This window comes from Uranotaenia lowii, chromosome 2, assembly GCF_029784155.1.
Source record: "Uranotaenia lowii strain MFRU-FL chromosome 2, ASM2978415v1, whole genome shotgun sequence".
Lineage (NCBI taxonomy): Eukaryota > Metazoa > Arthropoda > Insecta > Diptera > Culicidae > Uranotaenia > Uranotaenia lowii.
This window is the reverse complement of record NC_073692.1, coordinates 340,551,965-340,577,928: the sequence shown is the minus strand read 5'-3', so window position 1 is coordinate 340,577,928 and position 25,964 is coordinate 340,551,965. Positions and strand designations below refer to the sequence as shown.

The 25,964-nt window shown below is 35.7% G+C and overlaps 2 protein-coding genes across 3 annotated transcripts in view; one reads left to right on the top strand and one right to left on the bottom strand.

Annotated features, from left to right (window-relative positions):
- Window positions 1–3,742, bottom strand: part of LOC129746985 (proton-associated sugar transporter A-like) — a 54,550-nt gene extending 50,808 nt beyond the window's left edge. The window contains exon 1 of one of the 2 annotated variants that reach the window (XM_055740984.1): window positions 3,088–3,742. The gene's annotated coding sequence lies outside the window, so the exon portion shown is untranslated. The remainder of the gene's footprint in view (window positions 1–3,087) is intronic. The other variant, XM_055740987.1, reaches the window with a different exon arrangement.
- Window positions 1–25,964, top strand: part of LOC129746986 (substance-P receptor-like) — a 191,941-nt gene that overhangs the window by 29,902 nt on the left and 136,075 nt on the right. The gene's annotated exons all lie outside the window — the stretch shown is intronic.

Sequence of the window (25,964 nt, the reverse complement as noted above, 5' to 3'; positions counted from 1 at the left end):
TTGAACTTTAGTGAATTTATTTCAAATACAAAGATTATGATTGAATGAAATTAAATAAATAAGAACTTATTCTGTTTCATTTCAAAGTGTCAGTGATGGAAGTCAGCGATCAAACCTTTTTTTTCAAAATTCGATTTTTTCCAGTTAACAGAATGAAATGCTAGTTTGATTTTTTTTATTATGCTGTAATCGATTCCGAATAGATAAATTAACAATACAAAAACAAACAATAAAATTAAGAGAAAGTTTCATAAAGCTCTGAATATTTTGTCACCGTCGATTGAAATATTGGGTTCCGGAAGAAAAAAAAAGATAGAAAATAAGTGTTTCTTATTAAAAAAAAAAACAAGATTTATGGACTAAGGTTGTCAGATTGCCCGATTCATTCGGATATTCCTGGAATTTGATATAAAATTTGGGAAAAGTCCAGTCCGGACCGGTTGCCCGGATTTTGGCCGGGTTTATTGTCATTGTCATTCTCAAATCAAACCTAAAAAAACAAATTGTGTTGTAAATTTTTTTATTAATGTGTTTTAAACGATTTTTTGAGCAAGTTTCATTAAAATAATCATAAAAGGTTTTTCTAAACCCCAAAATACGAATTGAAATCTGCTGATAAATTTTGACATAATTTTTTTTCAAAAGATTTTTCCTTGATTTTTGATGTGTAGTTACCAGGTTTGCTCGGATTTTGGTCGAGAATTTTGAAATCAAATGCCCGGATTTTGTCAGGATTCCAGATAAAATAGCCCGGTTCCGGTCCGGATAGGCGCTGAAAGAAATTCTGGCAACCTTATTATAGGCATTCAAGGAGATTACATGTTTGAAGAATATAAAAATGCAGAGTTGAAAAACAAAGGCAACCTTATTAAACATATATTAAAAAAAATCATTGGTTTCATTATTAAATTCGGATAATTTATGTGAACATTCAAATAAAATGTAAATTCAAACTATCGACTTTATCAGTTCAAGTTATGTTGTTTTAGTAAGAACATTTAAACATTATGAAAATGAAAATTCGTTCCATGAAGAACAAATTGATGAAATTTGATAAAAATGCTTTGATTAAAATTCCACTCGCTAATATTCAATATCAATTTATTTCTCATAACGTTCTATTCACCTGTATTCTCATAATCTTGAAAAATGCTTACTTAAAAAATATACACATTCACTGATAAGGTCGACGAATAAAAACAACAAATATAACATGAAGTTTTAAGAATAAAAATAAATCAGTTTTTAGTCAAATCAATCATTGATTACTGTTTAACTTACAGATCTACAGGAAAAACATTTTCGAAAATTGTTTATTATATTTTTTTCAATTTAGGAATAATATTTCGATGATGATGATGCATGATCGAAAAAAGTAAAATTTTAAATTTCCTAAACATTTCCAAAGACAACAAGCATTTCTGAAGTTACTGAAAGTTTGAGAATTTTTGTTTTTTTTAATTCAACAAATTTGTGGAAGTCTGCAAAATGATCGGAACTTCGCTTTTTGAAATATCTTGAATTCAATTCAGGTAACACTTCTTTAAAAAAAAATATCAAAATCTATTATTTCACAAAATTGGGAAGTGTAAAAAAAAGAAAAATTTCTTGGGGTCTTTGAGAAATCTTACAAACACTCTTATTTTTTAATTTTTTGATATGTTTTTTTTATGTTTTGTCAGAAATGTGCAGAGTTTTCTTAAATAATTTTTACCTTTTTTGAAAATTTTCGGAGCACCAAAAGCTTTTAAATTCTTAGCACCACAAAAAATGTTAATTTTGTGGCCATGTGTCATTAGACTGATTTAGGGTCAGTTTTGAATTCCTCAAACCCTGGGATCTTAAAAGCTTCGTTTTGGTTCAAAACTCATCCATGATTTTTGCAGAATATTTGAGTAACATTTACATGAATACTGCTTTTCATGCAATACTTCACGAGTACCATTAGCGGTGTCAATTGACTTTATTGTATTTCAATGCTAAAAGACATACCCCTGTTAAACAGCTTATAAATTTTTTGCCTAATGAAGTACGAAGTTACGGCCTTAGACAAAGCTGTTCAACAGTAAATTTCCTTTAAAAAAAATTCTAAATTGGAACAAAAACCATTAGCAGGCTCTTTCCATAGAAGAAGCAAAAATAATGTTGATTTTTTCAGAACAAAAAATTCAATTTTGCTATACAAACTATATAGATCAAATTGACTCATGTAAATGTTACTCAAAAACTCCACAAAAAAAATCATGGATTAGTTTTGAACCAAACCGAAGATTTTAAGACGCCAGGGTTTGAGACATTTAAAAATGACCCCAAAACGACTCAGTCTAATGTGTCATAAATCAAAACCCTTTTGAATGTGGAGTTGAAAAACAAGAAACAGGAAATAAAATTGAGGCTGAAATTGGTTTCTTGAAGAATTTTTCGTAGCTGCATAAAATTTGTAATGATAAATATAATCGATTATTTTTAATTATAAGAAGGATTAGTTACAAAGTAATGGATGAATTTGTTTAAATACACATTAAAATAAACCAATTTTAAAAACCAGGTTGGGTTTTTGGGTGCCTAGATTTGAGTTTGAATACAGCGGTTTATTGAATTTTAAATCAAAATTATTAATTGCAAATAAGTTTCCAATCGTGAACATCATACAATGTTGAAGTATGAAATGTCTAAGGTCTAAATTGATTTAGAATAAAATTCCTCGGGAAGCGAGCAAATTTTCTGACATGTTTATTTACACTTTATACACTTTTTGGGATCAAGTAATTTCACGTTACTACTGTAAATTAATTCTTGAACTGAAAATTTTACTTGAAAAAATCTTTTTAAGGGGAGGGGGTTTAGCCCCTTTTACTCAGCCTTGAGTTTGATGTTTCAAATTGAAAACAAGTTTTAAATAAAATTTTATTTTACAGTACGAAAATGAGAATACCACCTATAAAACGTATCAGTAGATGAAGTATTGTAATAAATGAAATGCGAAGCTTGCAATCTACCATGAATTAAAGCGATCCCTACCAAAAGCAAGCATAGCAACGAATCTGCTCTCATTTAATCTTCTGGAAGATCGCGTGCAATACTCACCTAGATAAGATCCGGGTCGCCGTAAATCGTTTTCGTTGTTTATCTCGTTATCTTCAAATTTGACTCTTGATGTTCTCAATTATAAACACCAAATCATCTGTTTCCATGCAACTTTTTCTGCCAATTGTACTACTACAATTGCTGTTGTTACTATTATCCTCGGTACGACGCTTCTTGTGAGAATGGTTCAAAACTGAATGCCGATGATCCTGAGCTTTTCTCATAACTTCCAGTTTGTTGGGGCGTTCCGCCAAAATTAAAAAAAAATACCACTTACGGATTTCAACTGTTAGCAAAGAATTTCGATGTCAAGTGGCTTCAGACATGGTACGAATTCGCGTTCGTTTTTCTGTTGATTTCTTTCACCGGCTCGTTGACCGTCGATGGATTGGTAAATACTTAACCTGCACCGATCCTTGATACGAGCAAGGATTATCGGGTTCGTACAGGTTTGAACGAGACGAATCTGTCGAAAAACCAAAACAGACCGGACCTTGGTCTCACAAAAGAAAAAAAAGGCACGAGACTTTGGAATTCAAATTTCAAAACCCCGACGGACGACGAAAGTCAATCGTCTCGAGACGACCGGTTGTTTATCTGCGGCTAGGGCAAGATCTGGAACTGAACAGCAACTGACAGGCTCCGGATCTCGGGTGTCTTATTTATACAATCTGGGAAAGGAATCACTGATATCTTCATTTCTCCCGAGCCCCAATCGTAACTTGGGCAGCCGCCCTGCTAAGTGATGGTTTTATCTATCATTATTCGCTAACAGACAGACAATCGCGCTTATTTTAATTACCGGGCGCATTCGCGAATACACACAGACGTAAGCATTTGCATATTACTTGGTTGAGGAATGATCTGGGCTATTTTCGTTTTTTTTTCTTCTTTGAAAATTTTGTACGTGCCACTAAAAATTGACCCGTTGACCATAACGGTTTGATGTTCATAACATTGATTCAAAAATAAGAAATCAGAGCTTACTACACTAGTAAATTATGCCAAGAGGATACTTTTTTGCAACTTGTTGCACAAATATTTAACTACCTATTATCCAACTGATATTTGTGAAATTTGAAATGCTTCATTTATGACATATTTAACACTGTTATTTGGTTGCTAGCTGTCTTAGGTTGAAGCCAAAAAAAGGCAAGATCTCGAATGGAAATTTACCAAAACAATACGTTCAGAACAATATTATTTCAGATTATTGAGCTTGAAGAAAATATCCTATAATTTTGGATTCTGCAACCATAGATTTCATCAAGTGATTACTTTTAATTCAAGGGTTACTAACGGACTGTAATTTGAAAAATCACCCCTGAGGTATCATTTGGAGGAATAACTATTAAAATGAACAAAGTATCGATTTTTACGAGTTTACGAAGACAAAGGTAGTCATTAATTGATTTATCCATCTCAAGTTCATGTGATACATTGTCAGAAGACTATAAAATCTTGAATTAATAGAGCTCTGCAGAATAATTGACATCACAATTTCTATCGCTGAATAGTTACTGAAAACGCTGTTTCATTCAAAATTTTCTTCAGCAGAGTCAACGGTTGACACTTTGAAGAATGTTTATCCTTAGCAATCTAAGCCGAAATAAGAATTTCATTTGTTTTTCGAATTGAGCTCCTTTTATGAGTACCAACTTATTTTAAAAACCACTTCATTTTGATAAATTTGCTCTAAATGTCCAAATTGAAAATCTAACAGTTTTCCAAAATTTTCCGAATGATCTTATCCATGTTATGACTTGATAAATGATTGTTCCTGTAACTCGAAGGGATAGCATTTCGTTAGTTGTTTTAAAATTCTTATTTGTTGGCTTTAGATCTAGGCCCTTACGAAGAACCCTTTTTTGGGAGGAGGGGCAAAAAAAGCATTAATGAACAGGTTGGGTAATGGGTGATTTCTTGATTTGTCAATTTGTTTTGTAGTTCAAAATTTTAAGCTTTGAATATTTTGTCGTCGTCTATGAGAATACTGGGCCCAGGAAAGGACAAAATGTTAAAATTACCTTTTTCTTATCGAAAATTTCTATTTAAAGGTTTTCTAGAAAATAATTTTTGAAAACACAATACACAATACAGGATTGAATACAGGATTGAAAAACAAAGACAAACTTATTATAAACATTTTTTTTAAATGGCCTCAATATGCGGTAAATTTATTTAAAAATTAAAACAAAACACTTTTGAACAGCATTTTGAAGACTATTAAAAATTTGGTGATTTTAGATCGAATCTTTTGTCAGATTTTGTCTGTCACCTCTAGTTTTGGTGATATGATGTTGATGAATTTTGTAATGAAGTTGAGTTGAGTTTAAGGTAAAATCAATCATTGATAAACTGATGACCAAACAATTCTTTATAAAATAACAATCTGAATTTGTTTGTTTATTATACCTAATTAAATATGGGATTATATTTTGATAAATATAATGAAAAATGATAAATAAGAGTTAGAACCTACAGTTTCTAAAAATTTGTAAACATATCATCAATAGTATGACTGAATTAATGAAGAAATTCTGAAACGAATATTTATTTTACACATTTGACAAATGTGTTAAATCCTGCAAAACGATTTAATGTTTGCTTTAACAGATATTTCAAATTCAATTGGGTTAAAAACTTATTTTCAAATTGTAAAATTTCCCGAATTTTACAAAAGAAACCATCTATGACTTTTTTTTGCAGAAGTTAAAAGTACTTTCGGTCTTATGGAAAGTTGATAATAAGTTTAAATTTTTTTTTCAATTTTAAAGTTTTCGTCATAAAAATCCAAATGATTTTTACCTATTTTCAAAGGTTGTTTCAAGAATAAAAGCTGATAAGAAAAAAAACTTATTGCATTTTTGGATTCATGATCATATTCTTAAAAATCAAAATCATAATCATAATCATAATCATAATCATAATCATAATCATAATCATAATCATAATCATAATCATAATCATAATCATAATCATAATCATAATCATAATCATAATCATAATCATAATCATAATCATAATCATAATCATAATCATAATCATAATCATAATCATAATCATAATCATAATCATAATCATAATCATAATCATAATCATAATCATAATCATAATCATAATCATAATCATAATCATAATCATAATCATAATCATAATCATAATCATAATCATAATCATAATCATAATCATAATCATAATCATAATCATAATCATAATCATAATCATAATCATAATCATAATCATAATCATAATCATAATCATAATCATAATCATAATCATAATCATAATCATAATCATAATCATAATCATAATCATAATCATAATCATAATCATAATCATAATCATAATCATAATCATAATCATAATCATAATCATAATCATAATCATAATCATAATCATAATCATAATCATAATCATAATCATAATCATAATCATAATCATAATCATAATCATAATCATAATCATAATCATAATCATAATCATAATCATAATCATAATCATAATCATAATCATAATCATAATCATAATCATAATCATAATCATAATCATAATCATAATCATAATCATAATCATAATCATAATCATAATCATAATCATAATCATAATCATAATCATAATCATAATCATAATCATAATCATAATCATAATCATAATCATAATCATAATCATAATCATAATCATAATCATAATCATAATCATAATCATAATCATAATCATAATCATAATCATAATCATAATCATAATCATAATCATAATCATAATCATAATCATAATCATAATCATAATCATAATCATAATCATAATCATAATCATAATCATAATCATAATCATAATCATAATCATAATCATAATCATAATCATAATCATAATCATAATCATAATCATAATCATAATCATAATCATAATCATAATCATAATCATAATCATAATCATAATCATAATCATAATCATAATCATAATCATAATCATAATCATAATCATAATCATAATCATAATCATAATCATAATCATAATCATAATCATAATCATAATCATAATCATAATCATAATCATAATCATAATCATAATCATAATCATAATCATAATCATAATCATAATCATAATCATAATCATAATCATAATCATAATCATAATCATAATCATAATCATAATCATAATCATAATCATAATCATAATCATAATCATAATCATAATCATAATCATAATCATAATCATAATCATAATCATAATCATAATCATAATCATAATCATAATCATAATCATAATCATAATCATAATCATAATCATAATCATAATCATAATCATAATCATAATCATAATCATAATCATAATCATAATCATAATCATAATCATAATCATAATCATAATCATAATCATAATCATAATCATAATCATAATCATAATCATAATCATAATCATAATCATAATCATAATATGTTCTTATATTCTTTGCATCTTGAAAAAATGGGAACATGATTTTGTTTTATATCTAAACGATTAACAAGGCCGGAACAAATTCCAAATCCTTCGTTTGTCACTCGGAGTTGGAACATCGCGAAGGGGGAAAAATAAAAAAAATAAGGCGAAAAACAAATAAATTGGATAAATACGTACGAAACCTTGTATGCAACAAAATTGCATACAATAGCATTGCACAAAACATATAAATCAAGTAATTTTTTATCGAAAAATTCAATAAAATCTAGAATATAAAAGGTGAAATAAATCATACCTTTAAAAAACAATTTTTTTTTGGACTTGTTCAATAATTTCTTAAAATAAAATAAAAATAACAAAATTTTTAAGAATGATAATATTAGACATTAACGCAACAAATGTACCAAGGGTAGACAAAACAAATGATTGATGATCGACTGTTTTAATGGTTTTAATTATTTTTTTTTTTCAAAAAATGTACCACATTTTGAACATGAAACGATTGGTTATGTTTTTAATTTCAGCTGGTAAGGTGTTGTATTTATTTAGTAGGTCTAATAAACGAAATTCTTTTTTGCCCTAATGTTGTGGATCAGCTTCGTTACAAGAAATCTGACTGGCGAGTGTTATTAGTTCGCAACCCCGTAGTTAAATTGGTTAAATTCAGGTTTTGAGTACTTCCAATTGAGTGTAGATTAGGGATACCATACGTACTCTACATGTACTCTTATTCGATTGAAAAATGAGCGTACCCTTCTTTTTGTGAAATTTTATGAAATGTTCCCTTTTTTTTGTGAAAGGAATTAAATTAAATTTTCTCTTATAAACTAACTTATTTCTTCCGATACATGAAGATTGTATTCTTATGAATAAAAGAGATGTAACTCTTAAAACATTCGCTGCACAACACTTCAGTTTTGATTCTTTTGTTGAACTCCTGGACAGTAGACAATTTGCATAGCTACAATTTTCTTAAAAACATAGTGCACGGATAAAAAGCGCACGAATCTTCAAAAATGTTTTAAAGAATAAAAAAAAACGCCTTTATTAAAAACTCTTTTGAAAATGCAGTTTTTTTTTCAAACTAGTATATCAACTTAAAATACAGTGCATTTGTCGTGTCAGTCACATATCTTGCAACAAATTAGCGGGATTTGAATGGCATAAAACATCATAGTTCTTGAATAAATTGTGTTAGTCTTTATAATTTTGAATTTTTTTTCTCAGCGTACTCTTTTTACGCTGCAGAATATGGTAACCCTAGTGTAGATTATCATAGACATATACAACAGTTTGCAAATCACAGAGTTCAGATATTGGAAGAACGTTATGCGTTCTTGAAGAGTAGGTATAGCTACCCTACGTATGCATGCGGGCGATTCCTTCAGTCTGCTATAGGACGGCATATTTCGAGAGCACGACCGGGAGAGCAATCGATTTTGTTTGATTTGAGCTCTCCCGGGGGGTTGTGCTTGTTTGCAGCAAATCGTTTGAAAATTGGTCGAATTCCGACAACTTTTAGTAAATTCGGAAAACATTGCTACAAATTTTTGAAAAACCACATAAAAAGCATATCAATCGATTGTCGAGATTAAAATCTATCATTGAGTATATAAAAAGTGGGCAAGTTTGATGAAAAATTTTAGGAAATCACGATAATAAATTGAGAAATGTGCGCATCATAACAGCTGGGTCCCAAAACAACGATTTTTTTCTTTTTTTCATTTTCGTATTACGAATAACAATAATATTTGAGATACTATGTGTATGAAGTGAAAATGATGATCATGTTATCAAAATTAAACTAAAATTTAAGTTTTAAAAATCGGTTCGAATAAAATGAAGATACAGCGCTGCAAAGCAAAAGTTAAAACATAGAAGCATTTTTCGGAAATTCAACGCTAGCTGTCAAAACTTCCATATGACCCTCAATTTTTATAAATGATTGAAAAGATTTATTTTTCACAATTTCAAAACTAATAAAATTATTTCAATACGCCAAAGCGATACGAAGATATGGAAATTCTGAGAACACATCATTTTCGGTTTTTTTTTTCGTTCGAAGCCGAATCGGATAAGTGACATCAACCGAATTTTTATAGATTCAGAAACTAGAATAAATTTTCTAACCAATGAATGTAAAATCATGAAAATCGGTACTCACATATTATCAGGGGAGATAGATTATTCACATTACGGCAAATCCTCCAAAAATGCCGGGAACACCAAGTCCCCACGCAACATCTATTCATCGACTTCAAAGCCGCATACGACACGATCGACCGTAACGAGCTATGGAAAATCATGGACGAGAACGGCTTTTCCGGGAAGCTGATCAGACTGATCAAGGCGACGATGGATGGAACGCAGTGCTGTGTGCGGATTTCGGGTGAATTGTCGAGTTCATTCGAATCGCGCAGGGGGCTTCGACAAGGTGATGGTCTATCCTGCATGATGTTCAACGTGGCGCTAGAAGGTGTTATTCGACGAGCGGTGGGCGAAATGCGGGGCACGATTTTCTACGGATCCAGTCAACTTATCTGCTTTGCCGATGACATTGATATAGTCGGCAGATCATCTGCGGCGCGAAGCAGGAAGGATTGGGTTGATGATTAATACGTCCAAGACGAAGTACATGCTGGCCTGCGGATCCGAGACCGACCGAACCCGCTTGTCCAGTAATAACAAGTTCACGATCGACGGCGACGAGCTGGAGATAGTCGAAGACTTTGTCTATCTCGGCTCACTGGTGACCGCAGACAATGACACCAGCCGTGAGATCCGGAGGCGAATTATCAGCGGAAGTCGTGCATACTATGGACTCCACAAGCAACTGCGGTCGAGAAGACTTAGCCCTCGCATGAAGTGTAACCTGTATATGACGCTCATTAGACCGGGTGTTCTCAACGGGCACGAGACATGGATATTGCTCGAGGAGGACCTGCGTACACTCGGAGTATTCGAGCGACGAGTGATAAGAACCATCTTTGGCAGCGTGATCTGGCGAACGTGGAGTGCCCGAGAAATTGGAGTACGGTTGCTATGAACCGAGTGAATTTTAGGAATTATGTTCGTCAAGTTATGTCGTGAGACGGAATACTATGTAAATAAAATAAATAATATTATCGTTGGGGCACTTCCGGTGGTCACCGGCTTTTTCTACAGATTATGTACCTCGTGGTTTAAGTAATATGATCCAAATTTCTAACTTTAACGATTTTTTTTTTTTCAAAAGAGTTATGACGGTTAAAATTGACTATTTAAGTTCGCATCGGGTCATAAATATTGACCCGAACGGCATGGGAAGGTTAAGCCCGCAGGTCCATGCGGTCGTTATAAAATGGGAACCAATAATTAAAAAAATAATCGTAGCCAGATTCAGAACACGGGTTAAAATCCTTGCAATAGTCCAGTGTTGTGCGTCAACCGACGTTGTCGATTTGCAGGAGAAAGAGCAGTTTTACAGTTGTGATAGCGAGCCGAGGTGCTACGGTTGGTGGCCTACACACGAATGCCGTGCTGCGTACACAGGCAACACAAGTATGCTACTCGAGGTAACATGAGGTGGAGGCGTACATGGCTATATTGATAGGAGATCTTATTTACAGTATGACGCATGTTTATGACATCACCACAACAGTCGACTGAACAGCGTGGTAGAGAAAATTCCGAAGGGTGACATTCAAATCCACTTCAACGCAAAAATTGGCTCAGACAATCAGGACCTTGAGCGCATCATGGGGCGCCATGGTCTAGGACAGATGAGGAAAATGGAGAGTTTTTGTAGAATTTTGTGGCAACAACAACATGATGATTGGAGGATCGCTCTTCCCCCGTCGACCAGCACATAAGGTCACTTGGGTATTCCGAGATGGCCGAACAGGAATTCAAATTGACCACATCTGCATCAGGCGAAAATGGAGAAAGAGCCTTCTTGATGTCCACAACAAACAGAGCGCAGACATTGCATCTGACCATCACCTCGTCCTTGGTGAGATACGACTGAGAGTAACGCGTGTCTAACGGCGCGAGGAGAAAGTTGATTGTCGATAGGACGTCCGCCGGTTGGAGAATCCAGAGGTGAAAAGGGCATACGTTGAACAGCTAGAATCCCGAGCTTCGGAGCTACCGACAGACAGAACAGTCGAAGAACAGTGGAATCAAGAATGCCTTTATCACGACGAGCCATTGTACTCTCGGTAAAGTTTGTGGAAGACGAAGTGAATGGATGTCGGATGAAACCTGGAGGATGATCGATGATCGGAGAAAGGCGAAAGTCGGAATTGAGCAGGCATGTACCGGGTCAGCCAAAGCAGCCGCCCGATTACGATATGCGGAGCAGGAAAAAGCAGTTAAACGAGCTTGTAGACGAAGCAAGAGAGCCTGAACAAACCTTCTAGCCGAAGAGGGAGAAAGAACCGCCGCAATTGGAGATATCCGATAACTACATGATGCCGCCTTAGTGGCGCAAGAACTAATGACAGAACCAACAGATCAGCTCAAACGTTGGACTGAGCATTTCGAAAAATTCTCCCGAATCACGAATAGCAAGTCAGCACAAATGTTGCACCATCTTTTCACTGACATCTGGGATACTGGAACATTCCCGGCCGACAGGTATCCTCGTAAAGGTCCGAAAGAAAGGAGACCTGACAGATTTCGGTAACTTGCGAGTCATAACGTTAATCTGTACAACTCTCGAAATACTCTGCAAAGTTATAGTAAACCGGATTCAGGAGAAAATTGGCACTACACTCGGACGGCAACAAGCTGGATTACGATCCGAATGTGTGTTGACCACATCATAAAGCTACGAATAATACTGGAGCAAATTTACGAATTCGAAAAAAATCACTTGACCGACTGAACCATGAAAACATCTGGTCGGCTCTTAGACGACGAGGATTCCCAGAGAAGCTAGTCCATCTCATTGAAGCACCGGCATTTTCGTGCAAGGTCCTGAACTACGGTGTCTTGTATGATCCAATCCCGGTAACTTCTGGAGTGAGACAAGGATGCATCTTATCATCGCCTTATAGCCGCCCTGATGTTTTCATGATTCAAGCAGATGAATGCTTGTACAAAATCAACGAACACCAGCAGAAGAGAGTCCTGGAATTCGTTGAATTGTTCCATTATTTTTCATGGCGTTGTGATGTGGTCCACACATAAACGCCCGGATCGGAATTCAGCTTTAGAATTGTTGATTGCTACTTTTTGAGTTTAACTCTCATTTGTGATTCAATTCATATTTATTCTGAGTGTCATAGTCAGCAAAACTGAAACATCTATTTTGATAACCAAGATCGTTCATGTGGGTCGTGCCGAACACGAGAGATTTTACAACAGATCACGTTTTTTCATTCACATACTTCTGTTTAGTTCGTGCCATCTTCCGATCCGACCATGAAATAGACTGGTAAATCAAATTGATAAAAAAAAGGCAATCCAAATATGTCTTACTTTTTGCTTGAGGGAAGATAAGGATAGCTTTATCAGGAATTTTCTTTTGCGTTTGCGAATAAATTTATTATTTGATACAGCTTTAACTTTTTAAAGTGTTTATTAGTTGTTGTATAGGAAAAATTTTAAACCTGTTTATTCAATTTCCTTTTTTTAAACATTAAATATTATATGAAATTCAAAACTATGATTTTATTTAAATTTTTTCGGTTTGTGATGCACGTGATCTCATGTTGATTTCAAACAGTCCACCCCTGTGACAGAAATGAAATGAGTAGAAATGTAAGTAAAATAGGTACCCAATAAGATATTTTTCAGTTTATTGGATTTTGTTGAGTTTTCCATTTTATCATTTCTAACTCTTTGGAGAGAAAACACGCAAAACATGGATTGGCTTTTGCAGTCAACTTGAAATTTCTGGAATTGACAGCATCCAATAAAATCATTCTTATCTTCGATATGGATGGAGACGGCCAACGTATATGGGATGCAAAATACCAACTCGATATGGGTACGTGCATGGGAATGAAATCGTTACGGAAGGCAGAGATTTATGTAGGTCATGTAAATAAACAGAAAACGCAAGAAGCAAACAAATCTAAAATCTACATCGAGACGTGATTTAGCCCTGCAGTAGTCCATCCCCTGAAGTTATGCAACAATCCTTCCTCTTGCAATATAGCCTTCACCCACATCCCCAGTTATTTTCCTTGGAGTGTCCTATGCAAAAGCCAAACCTAATACGCAACCAAGAAACGATTCTCCTAACCATATCAAGCAAGTGTGGCACCTCCTGGCTGTTATCTTTACACAAATGCAACAAACCAAGCGACGTCATGGAATATTCCGCCATTTCATCTCATTTTGATATCCGATGGACGATGCGATGCGATAGGAGGCGATAGACGGAAGCATGTCAGTCCGGGATGATTATTATTATTCTTGCCTGTGGCTTCCATATTAGCGGCGTTATCAGCCAGCAATATGGTGGATGGATAGAAAGTTAAAAATAAACCAAACCGTCAGCCGTGTGCAAGATGCGAGTGCTGTCTTCAAGAATTACTGGCTTTGAATCCGAATTCAACTGCTTTCTATTGGCAAATTTACCAACGGTACGGTACAAGATTCCGTGTGCATTAAGATATCAGTAGGTAATGTTTTGATTCTCTGAACCAGTTGCTGCGAAATTTTGTCATTTGGGGTAAGGTAGGACAGAAGGGTGTTGCAAAACGCGTTTCGCCAAACTGCTAGTGGACCCAAATGTCTATTGCTCACAATACACTACGATACCAAGTGTAGTTTTTGGGAATAAGTGGTAATTAAACTAACATGGCTGAAACAGAGTACAACGAAAAAACTCTAATTTACGAAAAATTTTACGAATCGGTATCAGGGCACTTCGAGGCACGTCGAGAACCGTGTCTTCCCAGAACTCTTGTGGGTCCATGGAACCAATGGAACCGTATATACTATGTACTATGTACTAAACCCCTGCGCAATTTGCGTCAGTCTCCAACTCCTTTGCAGAGCAGTGATTATCCGGGCGAGCCCATCGAAGACTGCATGCCAAGTTTTGATGTCATCACACATCTTCTGCAACATGTTTTTGGCTGTCGTGTCTGGTCCGCAGGCGGCGAATATGTTGACACTTCACACTTCAAATCTTGGATAGTGGAATACCACTTGTTTGGGTTTCTCGTCCGCGTCATCGCTCATATCAGGAATACCGGCGAGGCTACATGTCTGAACTTGTGGTGATACCTCATGAAGCATCCATGACCAGTCAGAATTTGCGTCATATAGAAATCCACTTTGCCATGATATCTCTCCATCCACTCCTTGATATTTGGGATCAAACGATGGGTCCACCTTCCTCTTTCTGAGCTGTCCCACAGCTGCCGCCAGTTGGGCATGGGGATATCCCAGGCTCGTGTTTGCAAGTTTTGCAAGCCTCTATTTCCGTAGCAGAAGAAGCCCTCCACAAACACAACCGAGATGGGCATGACTCCCGCTACAACGCATGCAGCCTCCGACGGAATGGGCGGTATGCACTGATAACGCCCAAATTCATTCGCTCTTTACACTGTTCAACTTCTGCTGGTTTCACTGGATCTTAAGACCAGATTTCCAGGCTCCTCTCCATACCGAAGGATTGACGAAACCACACTCGAAATTATCCTCCGCTGACTACTTCGGATCCCCGAGTTGATCGCCATTATCCTCGTGAGTGCGGCCGTTGCTGTTGCTGCCTTCTTGTACACATACTCAACGTGGTTTTTATAGCTGAGCCGGTCGTCAATCATCACACCCAAATATTAAAACTCGCGTTTTGATTCGATAGTACTTGATCAAACTGTAATACTGCCTGTTTGCGTTGAAATTAGGTTTGATATCAGGACCATCTCGGTTTTGTGGTGAGCATCCAGCTCTTCAACGCTTGTACAGCCTCTGAAGCTCTTAGTTTGACAATTCCTGTAGAGTAATCCGCCGCTAAAAGCACGACGTCGTCCGCGAAACCAATTAACTTTATTCCATCTCGTAGGCTCAATGTCAGCACCTCATCGTGATCCACAGAACCGGACCCAGTATCGACCCTTGCGATACTCCAGCTGTCACACTCATTTCCTGAAATCCTTCGCTAGTCATGTATTGTAGCTTGCGGTTCTGGAAATAGCTTTCCATTAATCTGTAGAGATATTTCGGTATCCTCATTTTTATACGTGAAGATGCAACCGCTGCCCAGCAGACGTTATTGAATGCGTTGCGCACGTCCAGTGTCACTACCGCACATAAACGATCCCTTCTTCTCTTCTTGAGCCTGGCTTTATCAGCCGTTTTGATGACAGTTCGAATGGCGTCGACTGTGCATCGCCCTTTTTGAAAGCCGAATCGATTGTTGGGCAGTCTGCCTTCGCCCTCGGAGTACCGCTGTATACGATTCAAGATCACTTTTTCAAGAACCTTTTCAACCGTATCCAGTAGGCAAATTGGTCTGTATGCCGATGGGTTCCACATTGGCTTTCCTGGTTTGAGCCGCAGAACCAGCTTCTGCCGTTTCCAATCACATTTCAAGTGGTGCGGTAACGCTTTGGTTTCTTTGCCATGACTATCCTGTAGGCATTACCACATGGTCGATCATTGGCATCAAAACAAAGTTTCCTTAAACATGCCTTTTAACTATCATAAATAGCCTTGCAGTGGTTTCTCGCAAAAGCAGCTTACGCTCGTATCTCTCCGTTTGAATTCGTGCTCTCTTCATGTTTCGCCTAGCGCGAAGGCAGCTGGCACGCAAATTCGCGATTTCCTCAGTTCACCAATGTGAACTGTGTAGGGATAAGATGAAGAATATACAGAAAATAAATCAAATTTAATTAGGAATAAAATAAAATAATAGTTGTATTCGGCAACACTGTGGATGAATAAAATAAAATAAATTTATATGAAAACATTGGCTATTTTGGCAGCACTTGACAAACAATCAAAACAAAGTCAGTCATTGATCTATTCTTGCGAGCGACAGACGTGTTTAAGTGAATCTCTGAATTGAGATTCGTAAAATCACGACAAACTGGTGGATGGGGTTTTTACTATTAGCTCTCTTCGTCATTGCTGCGTCACAAGCACGAGTGATTACTTTCGTCAGGTTTTCCGCCGCCAAGTTAGACAGGTTTTGCTTCCACTTCAACACCTCGACAAAGACATTCCGGTCAAATTGTTTTGTCCTCCAGCGTCTTTCACCTGCCATTACCTCTCCTCTGACTGATTGTGCACTCTTACCCACACGATAGCGGATCGCAAAGCTGTCGCTATAAGTGTAGTTCTTGCTAACCCTCCAATTACTTGTCTATCTTGGACTAGCAAATGGGATATCTATAATGGACTCACTCCCCTCTCTATGGTAGGTCCTACGTCCTACGTTTGCAAGGTCCTCAAGGTGCTTCAAATAGACCCTGTCCTCTGGCGTTCGTAAGGGAACTACCCCATTCCTGGGCCCAGGCATTGACATCCCCCGCTATAATAACGGGTCTTCGACCTGTGAGCACTTCGACTGTCTTATCCATCGTAGAGCTAAATTCCTCCAAGGTCCACATCGGTGGAGCGTAACAGCTACAGACGAAGATCCCATTGACTTTGGCTATCAATCACAGAGCCTTCCTCATTCGATGTGACCACTTCTTGTAAGGGAAACTTTCCTGTCACCCATATTAGTGCCAGATTGGCACTATCGCTAACCCAATTTGTGCCATTCTGGGCTCTCTAATAGGGGTCTGCTACTAACGCTATGTCTAGCTTCTCTTCCACCGTCATCTGTCGCCGAAGCTGTTGTGCTTCGTAACAGTGGTTGAGGTTGATATGGGTTACTTCGATATCCTTGTTATCGCTGCTAGCGTCTTTTGGTTGCCAGTACATGGTCACCAGTGCAAATAAGACACTTTGCCGGCTTACTGAAGCTAGCCGCTATGTGACCGGATTCTCCGCACCTCCAGCGTAATCCTCATTTGTTTACTCCCTTGCAGTAAAAGAGTTGTAGCCGTACTCCGTGTAGCATCGAAAGCATACCTCTGGTCGCTGGGAGATAGTTATCTGAAAAACTGACCATCGCACCTTTAGCCGCCCGCTTTCGCCACTGGAAGCCTCACAATTGCAACCTGTGTTCCGGATTTGCTGTCCTGACTTCATCTTCTGTATTGCATTACAAAAATCAGATTTGAATATTTCTTAAACCAAATTCAAAGTAGGGTAGGTGCACCATCCTCCGTCGTATCCCTCTGATTCGTCTTAATTCATGAATGCATGTTTTAGAGCCGAAAAATCACTTTCCACCTTAATTAGCTACTCCACATGATAAACTTACGCCTGGGAGTTTATTTTCTATCACAAATTTGTCACTTTTAAAACTATTTTTTGAGATATTTGATTTTGAAATCGCGAAGTGAAATGAATTATTGGCGTACTCCGCCATATTGAAAGACGAACTTAGTGATCCCTCCGACGTGTTTCTTTGCTTAAACGCTTCCTGTCAATACCTGTAACGATCAAAATCATAAAATCCAACAGAAGAATGTTTAAATAAAATTAGAAAAATGATCTCAGACTTATATGATTTCTATAAATTTGTTAATTTTCGATTGAAATCGAATCGCTCGGACCCCATAATTCGTCTTAATTTTGCGACAAGCATAGGAAACCGTTTTGCAATAATTGGAATTAGACCGGTTCATTTTTAATATTTTTTGCTGACAGTCGGACTCATAAAGAATGAACATAACTGATTTCCAAGTAATTTTGTTTATTTTGAACTCATTCAAGCTAGGAACTTGTGTGCTGGGAGATAAGTGCAAAAAGTCTATTTATATTAAAAAATTTCTTGAATGTATTCAGCATTGCTTATAATGCATGGTTTTAAATGAACAAAGAATTGATGGCTTTTTTAGCTAAGTGGTTGGTGTTTTACAAATCATTTACTACCAGTACAGTGCATAATTTAATAGACGTTGGGGTGAACGCAAGAATATCTCATACTTTACACATATGTATTTAACGTTCAACTCCAATGACATTGTTTCTTTAAAATTTTATATTTTGAGATTTGATTTTTTTTTTGGTTTTATTATCTGATGACATTAAACATTTTCTTAAGTATTCGATACATAAGACACATCAATTCTATGAAAATAAGACTGTTTGAACTTCTTTCATTCAAACTGCAATATCTCACATACGACCAAACGCTTTGCTCTACAGAACGGTCACTGAGAAATCCTTGAAAACTTAAACTAAAACTTCTCCAGTTTTCAGAGATTCTTTGAATTGGAATCAATAACTACTCGAGGAAAACATCTCAATTCCTGCACAGAAAACTCCAATTTCTATTTAATTTTAACGATGCATGGAAAAACAATGCGATTAATTTCCGTTGAAAGTCAAAATAGCCAGAAAATTTGGATAAATGTATCATTAAAATTTTGAAATTAGAATTCATGAGTCTCTGGTTTGGATTTCAATACAAGTTGGGATAAAAAATCGATAAATATGATTATTTGTACATAAAGTCGTTCAAAATCCAACAAAATCGAACCTGCTTATATTCTGATTCCTACCATATAAGTTTTGAAAATTGACTCATGTTTGCTTCATTTTTATAAATTCTCAGTGAATTTGCAACAAAAGATGTTTTGTCGTTTTTGACATATTACAGTTTGAATGGAAAAAGTCGAAAAGTTTAACAAAATTTTAGAATAACGAAGCGTCAATTTCCGAAAAAAAACCTTTTTGCAAAAACTTTTATCGCTCGTTAAAAAACACGAATAGATGAGCTGAACCAGTCTAATGCGCATTACACGCATCAACGTGGCGTTGCTTTGTTTCGATATCCTTCGCCAGGGTTCCCACATGGATAAGAATACACATGTTGACAAAACGCAAGTGTGATTCCCCTTCTCCTCAAATGTCTTACTATTCAGTCTCATTACGTAGAAAAAACATATAGAACTACTAAAAATGTTTATGCTCTTTCAATATGTGCAGTTTCTGTGTAAATTTTTGCATTGTAATTTGTGGAAAATTTATGTATGAATGTTATAAAATCTTATTTTACAGACAAATCCTGGAGCATGGCAGCCCTGTCCGTTGAAGAGTGTGTTGGTACAAAATACATTTGCAGGGTCGATTCAATTTGTGAGGTCTAATATTATGCTGCCTGCAATTGCCTTAGCCAAGCAATGGTACCTAGCTACAATAACGCTACCTTGAAATTTCTTGGCAAGACCATTTTATTGCGACTGAGATCTTATTCGTACTTTGCAGTTATTCTGCGCGGTTGATCCGTGCGAAGTAAATAATAGCATTTGCATGAACCGCAACCGCAAAAATTCAAATCTATCCCTCATGAGGGAGGAATAGTTTGAGACAATTTCGGTAGAATTCAATAGAAGGTATAATATTTTGCTGCCTGCAGATGCATTAGCTAAGCAATGATAGACCTTTTTTCAATAAAGCTACCCTAGTTTCATGGCTTATTGCGACTGGTTACTTGAGGAGAGAAAATTTGCTATTAGCCTGCACGGTTGATCCATTTGAAGTAAGCTAATGCCGATTGCATGAACCGCAACCGCAATTTTTTAAATTTATTCCTAAAGAGGGTGGAATAAATTGAGACAACTTCGGTCTCCTTGTACGACGGAAGTAAGGACCTGGTACGACAATGAGGGAACTTGAATGTGGAAAATAAATCATTAATTGGCTCAAAAGTACGTAATGGATTTATCTATTCCTTGCATAATTTCATAACACAATATTGAAATTTTAGTTCAATGAATTAATGGCAGTTTTTAAACAACATGGAAGGCAGTTATATAGAACTAATGAAAAAAGCTTCCTTAAGCCGTTGTCTTAGGGGCCCCTACCCTAGATAAAATTTGTAATTTTCTCCATACATTTAAGTTTTTTTTGTTGAACACATGTTCAAGCGTACAACGAGTATGCATCTTACCCTTCAGTACTCTGATGAAAAAAGTGCAAAAATTGTCAAGGAGCGTAGGGCATCTGCACGCAAAAACAGATTTTTCAAAGTGAGAGATAATGAAGTGATCTGAAATATTTGTTTATATATTGATTGAACACGAATATGGAGAGTGTTCAGCTGCTGCTGTAGTGACTCCATTATTTAATACCTCGTTGCTTTTGCTTGGTATACGGTGAACAATGTACATATGTAACGTGTCTTTATTTCGATTAAGGCTGTAAAATGAATTATGAATACTTCTTTTTCCAACTGGGAGATTCTAAATTTCTGAAAGCTTGTGCAAAAAAGAGAAAAACTTCTAACATGAATTTTCTAAAATATCAATGCTACCGGTTGAAGGTCCCGTTCTACCTAAATTCTGTTAAAGGTACAATTCCGATATATTTGTGACACTACTATCTTCCTGGCATTCGTGTTTCGATAATGTAAAGTGATCAAACCTTTGTACATCATTGTTCAGAATTTTAAGTGTTTTTGTTATTTAAAACTCTGGTCCGAAAATGGTATTAACATTCGTGCCGTGATTTTATGATTCTTACGAATCTTAATTCAGTGATTGACTCAGACACGTCTGTCACTCACAACTTATCGATTTTATTTTCCAAATATTCTTTATCTTTATTCTATAATTCATTTCAAGCAAAGGCTTTTCAAATCTATAAAATTTCAATTATTGTTAGCATATCTTTCATCTCTACATTCAACCGACTTTTGTTTTTCTGAAAAATAAAATATTATTTTTCAAATATCCTTCATCTCAAATCTGCATTCCCAAGCTTTACATATTTTCTGCAAATCCTTCATCCAATCCGAAATTATTATTAGCAACAGCCTTCCCAATCTGAACGAGCCGAAAATATTCCTAGCAACAGCCTTCTCAATCTTAGCGTTTTCCATTGCCCAGAATCAAACAATCTTAGCAGCAGCCTGTGATATCTGGAGCAATGCGATTCCCCACAGCGGTGCACCGGAAGCTGAATCATAAACTTACAAATAGCAGCATTAAAAATCTGCGCTTATGATGGTGAAACTCTCTCTATTTATGTCATTTGAAAAAAAAACCTTAAGAAAACACGTTCAAACATTTGAATACATAACGCTTAGGTACACCACGCACCATTCAGGCGGCTATGAACAGTGGTATGGACATCATATGTCTAGTATACTCAAAGGCGTTTTTCGTTGAAGCGTTTGTTCATATTCTCCGTTTATCGTATGAAGAATATGATGGTAGGTAGGTGAGTGGCAACATTATGAAAATGTGGTAGGTACCTACCGACGTATTACCGACAATTTTATCAATTTATTCAAACGAATTACAAAATGATTCTGTTTTTTTTACTTTCTTATTTTTTATCCTTTATTGAATGAGAGCTTGAATTTTAAAGTGATGTATTCGAAATGGATTTTTTGTTATAGCGATACGGAAATCAAACTTCGTTTTAAATTTATGATGAACAAATTTAATTGAACATGAAAATTGGCACTGTTTTTAAAATGAATTAAACATTATCCCCCCATTCTAAATTCTAATCGATTTCCATTTCAATTACAGATTCAATGAAACGTTTGGTCGCATTGCATTCACACTTCGTTCAAATGTTTTATTGCTTCCAAATAATTCACGTTACAACAACCGCTCCCAGGCACCGAGAGTTTGATTTACAAAAAAATAACCTTCAACATCCGGGACAAATGCAATCAACATCACCTCGTACGCCAACAGAATCCATCACACGGGCTTCCATATGTAGATGCAGTTATTTCTACAATTTTCCTCCATTGATCTGAAGCTGACGGGGCACATGCACCCGCAGTTTGTTATTCAAGTTAGGACTTGGTAGGTTTGCTCCAGCCAGCAGCGACTGCAATCTAAACTTCAAACGGTGCGGGTGCTTTCCAACGTTTATTCTTTTGCTCCCCCAACCCTCCAATGGCAGTTAAGCTCAGTTATTAAAATGTATTCTATCGATTTGCACTCCATAAAATAAATTGCTCCCAGTTGGTTGGTTTGCTTTTACAAGAGTGCCTTACTTGTGCTAGCCAAAACCGAACGAACAGATCAGCTGTGCGTAGATAGTTAAGGTGATTCAGAAAAATTAATGATGTCACTAGAAATAAATGAGAGTAAGACAAGGCAACAAATGTTTGAGCTGATCTTTTCATGATTCTTTTTCTCTTATCATGCGCAAAATTAGGTAGTGATTTAAGAAATTTTATACGATTATCTTCTAATCTTCTTCTATCCATCTATAATTTTCAATTCATGAAATGTTCTCACTACGGGAACATAACATCCACCGATAAGGCCGAAAAAATTAATTTCAAAAGTTAAAGCAAACGTTGACAAATTCAGTCCATTCACTTCCAGTCCATTAAAATTATTATCGTTAAAATATTGTCTTAAACTAGCATTAAAAATCTTATCCCAGTAGCACTAAGTTTTAATTTATAAAGTCTGTTAAGAAATGCTTAAAAAAATTAACAATAAAGGATTGAAACTCATCTTTGATAAAATTTAGATGGTTATCTGTGAAATTTTTGTTATTCTCAGGATTTCAGCAAATTGATTTTACATTTTATGTTACAAATATTTCCTCCCCAATTGCAGAAAAAAATAATCAGGGCTTCGAGGGCAAATTTTGGCTGTGGGAAGATTTTTGGAAATACGTACAGAAAACCGAGATTTTAATCAGTGAATTTGAACCACAAACACACAAAATATATCTCTCGTTTTTTCGTTATTGCTGTCATATACAAAGCTCCAGATGATTTTTGAATGAAAGTAATGATTTTGGTCAATATCAACTTGACGTATTTCTTTCAATTTTTCATTTAAAAAACCTGAACACCCCTCATTTTGAAGGTGTGTGTGTGTAGAATGTTGCTCATATTTTGATTTTTGAATTCACTCTTCAGTTGTCCAAATGCCGTCCAAGGAAGAAGGGCAGCGTATCAAAATTTTGCACGCGCATTGCGAAAATCAGAGCTACTCGCACGCAAAGCTGGTAAAATCGCTAAAAGTTGCCAAATCAATCGTTACAAATGTAATTAAAGTGTTTGGGGAACGTTTGTCGACAGCCAGGAAGTCTGGATCGGGGGGAAATCGAAAACCGGAAGCCGCTGAGACGACAAAGAGAGTTGCCGGTAGTTTCAAGCGAAACCCTAACCTCTCTCTCCGAGATGCCGCAAATAAGCTGGGTGTATCGTCTACAACCGTGCATCGAGCCGAAAAACGACTATCGACTTACAAGAAGGTAGTGACTCGCGAAGAAATATCTGGTTTGACAAGCAATCAGTATATGTGGCTTGAAAAGCAGCATTCTCATAATTTTCGGGACTGTCAACCAAGAAATTTACGTGATAGAGTGTTTGAATAAACGTATGCTGCCTTTCCGAAAGAAACACGGTTGTTCCGTACTGTTTTGGCCGGATTTGGCATCTTGCCATTACTGTAGAAAGGCCGTGGAGTGGTACGCCGCCAACAACGTGCAGGTTATTCCCAAGGACATGAACCCTCCCAACACGCCAGAGCTCCGCCCAATTGAGAAATACTGGGCTATTGTCAAGCGGAACCTAAAGAAGCTCAAAAAAACTGCTAAGGACAAGCAGCAGTTCAAGGCAAACTGGCTATCTGCGGCGAAGAAGGTGGACAAGGTAACTGTACAAAATCTGATGGCAGGGGTTAAGCGTAAGGCCCGGCAATTCGGATTTGGAAAAGCGGAAGCCTAACTGAATATTTTTCCTGAATTTTATACTAATTAAACTTGAAAAAGAAATTTATTTTGATTTAAAAAAAAAGGATTTCACCAATTTACACGCGTTTTCCCTTGACCAAATTTTGACCGTATCACCCTTTATAAAAGAAAGAAAATGTCTCCATTTTCATATGCATAAGATTAAGCTGCCCCCATTGAACCACCCCAGTGAATTCATTTTTAAGCTAACAATCCCGCACCAGTTAGTGTTCCAATAGGTTAAATGGCCGTTAAACTATTTTATGAGCCGTGTTTTATTGAAATCCGCTAGTGTTTACGTGTGGTTTCGGCTCCCGGAATACCGCGAGGGTGGTGGCGTCAATCAATTTCTGCCGCTACTGGACGTATTGTTGAGATCCATCAAACGGCGCGCGGCGATGGGATCCCAGGCCGGAAAAATTTACTTCCGCCGAAATCCGCTGTGATTTATGATTGGCATATGCACTACAACCAATCAACTATCGATGTATTTGATGCGACCATGCCAAAAGGGAATGTTATTCGAAAATTACATTGCAGCTGTCGGGTATTGTGTTCGATTCCGGGGAGCCCGGTAAACTGTCGGTGTCAATGTATTGATTGCAAGTCTAAAAAATAAATCCGTTCACGTTTGATGTTGGCTTCCATTTTACGACGCATAATCTGTTTGATAGTTTATTCATTAGAGCGTTAGTGCGAAAAAATGCAAATTTTACTGTTTAATTTTTTTGTCTATTGAAAACTGTGCCAGTTATTGTCGCTGATGTACGTAAAGTTGAACAGGCTTCCTGAAAGTGTGCTGTGATCAAAAATGTTTTTTTTTTCACAAATCATTGTTTTACATTCCTTTTTTATTGAGTCATGTTCATTTTACATGGAGCTGTCATTTAAGTTTGCCCAACGGCTTACTTGTACCATTAGTCAATTTGGGGTCTTTTTTGAATTTCTCAAACCCTGGGGTCTGAAACGTTTCGTCTTGGTCCAAAGCTCATCCATGATTTTTAGCAGAATTTTTAAGTAACGTTTACATGAGTAAATATGGACTTTTATGTTTGTATGAGAAAATTGAATATTTTGTATTGGAAAATCAACATCATTTTTGTTTCATATGTGGAACCGAGCCAGCTAATGTGCCAATTTTTGTGTGAATTTATAAATTTTCTAAAGGAAATTTTCCGCTGAACAACTTTGTCAAAGACCGTAACTTCGTATCTTGTTAGACAACAAAGTTATTAGCTGTTTAACAGAGGTATGTCTTTTCGCAATGATAAACAATAAATTCAATTGACATCAATGCTGGAGCCTCGCGAAGTATTGCATGAAAAATAGTTTTGCAATATCTCGCTAGGCATCCAGCAGTGATGTCAGTTGTATTTATTGTTTATCATTGCGTAAAAACATTCCCCTGTTAAACAGCTAATAACTTTTTTGTCTAACAAGATACGAAGTTACGGGCTTCGACAAAGTTGTTCAGCGAAAATTTTCTTTAGGAAATTCATAAATTTACACAAAAACCATAAGCTGGCTCGGTTCCACTTAAGACACAAAAATGACGTTGACTTTTTAGTACAAAATATTCAATTTTCCCATACAAACTTAAAAGTCCAAATTTACTCATGGAAACGTTACTTAAAAATTCTGCTAAAAATCATAGATGAGTTTCGGACCAAGACGAAGCGTTTTAGACCCAAGGGTTTGAGAAATTCACAAAT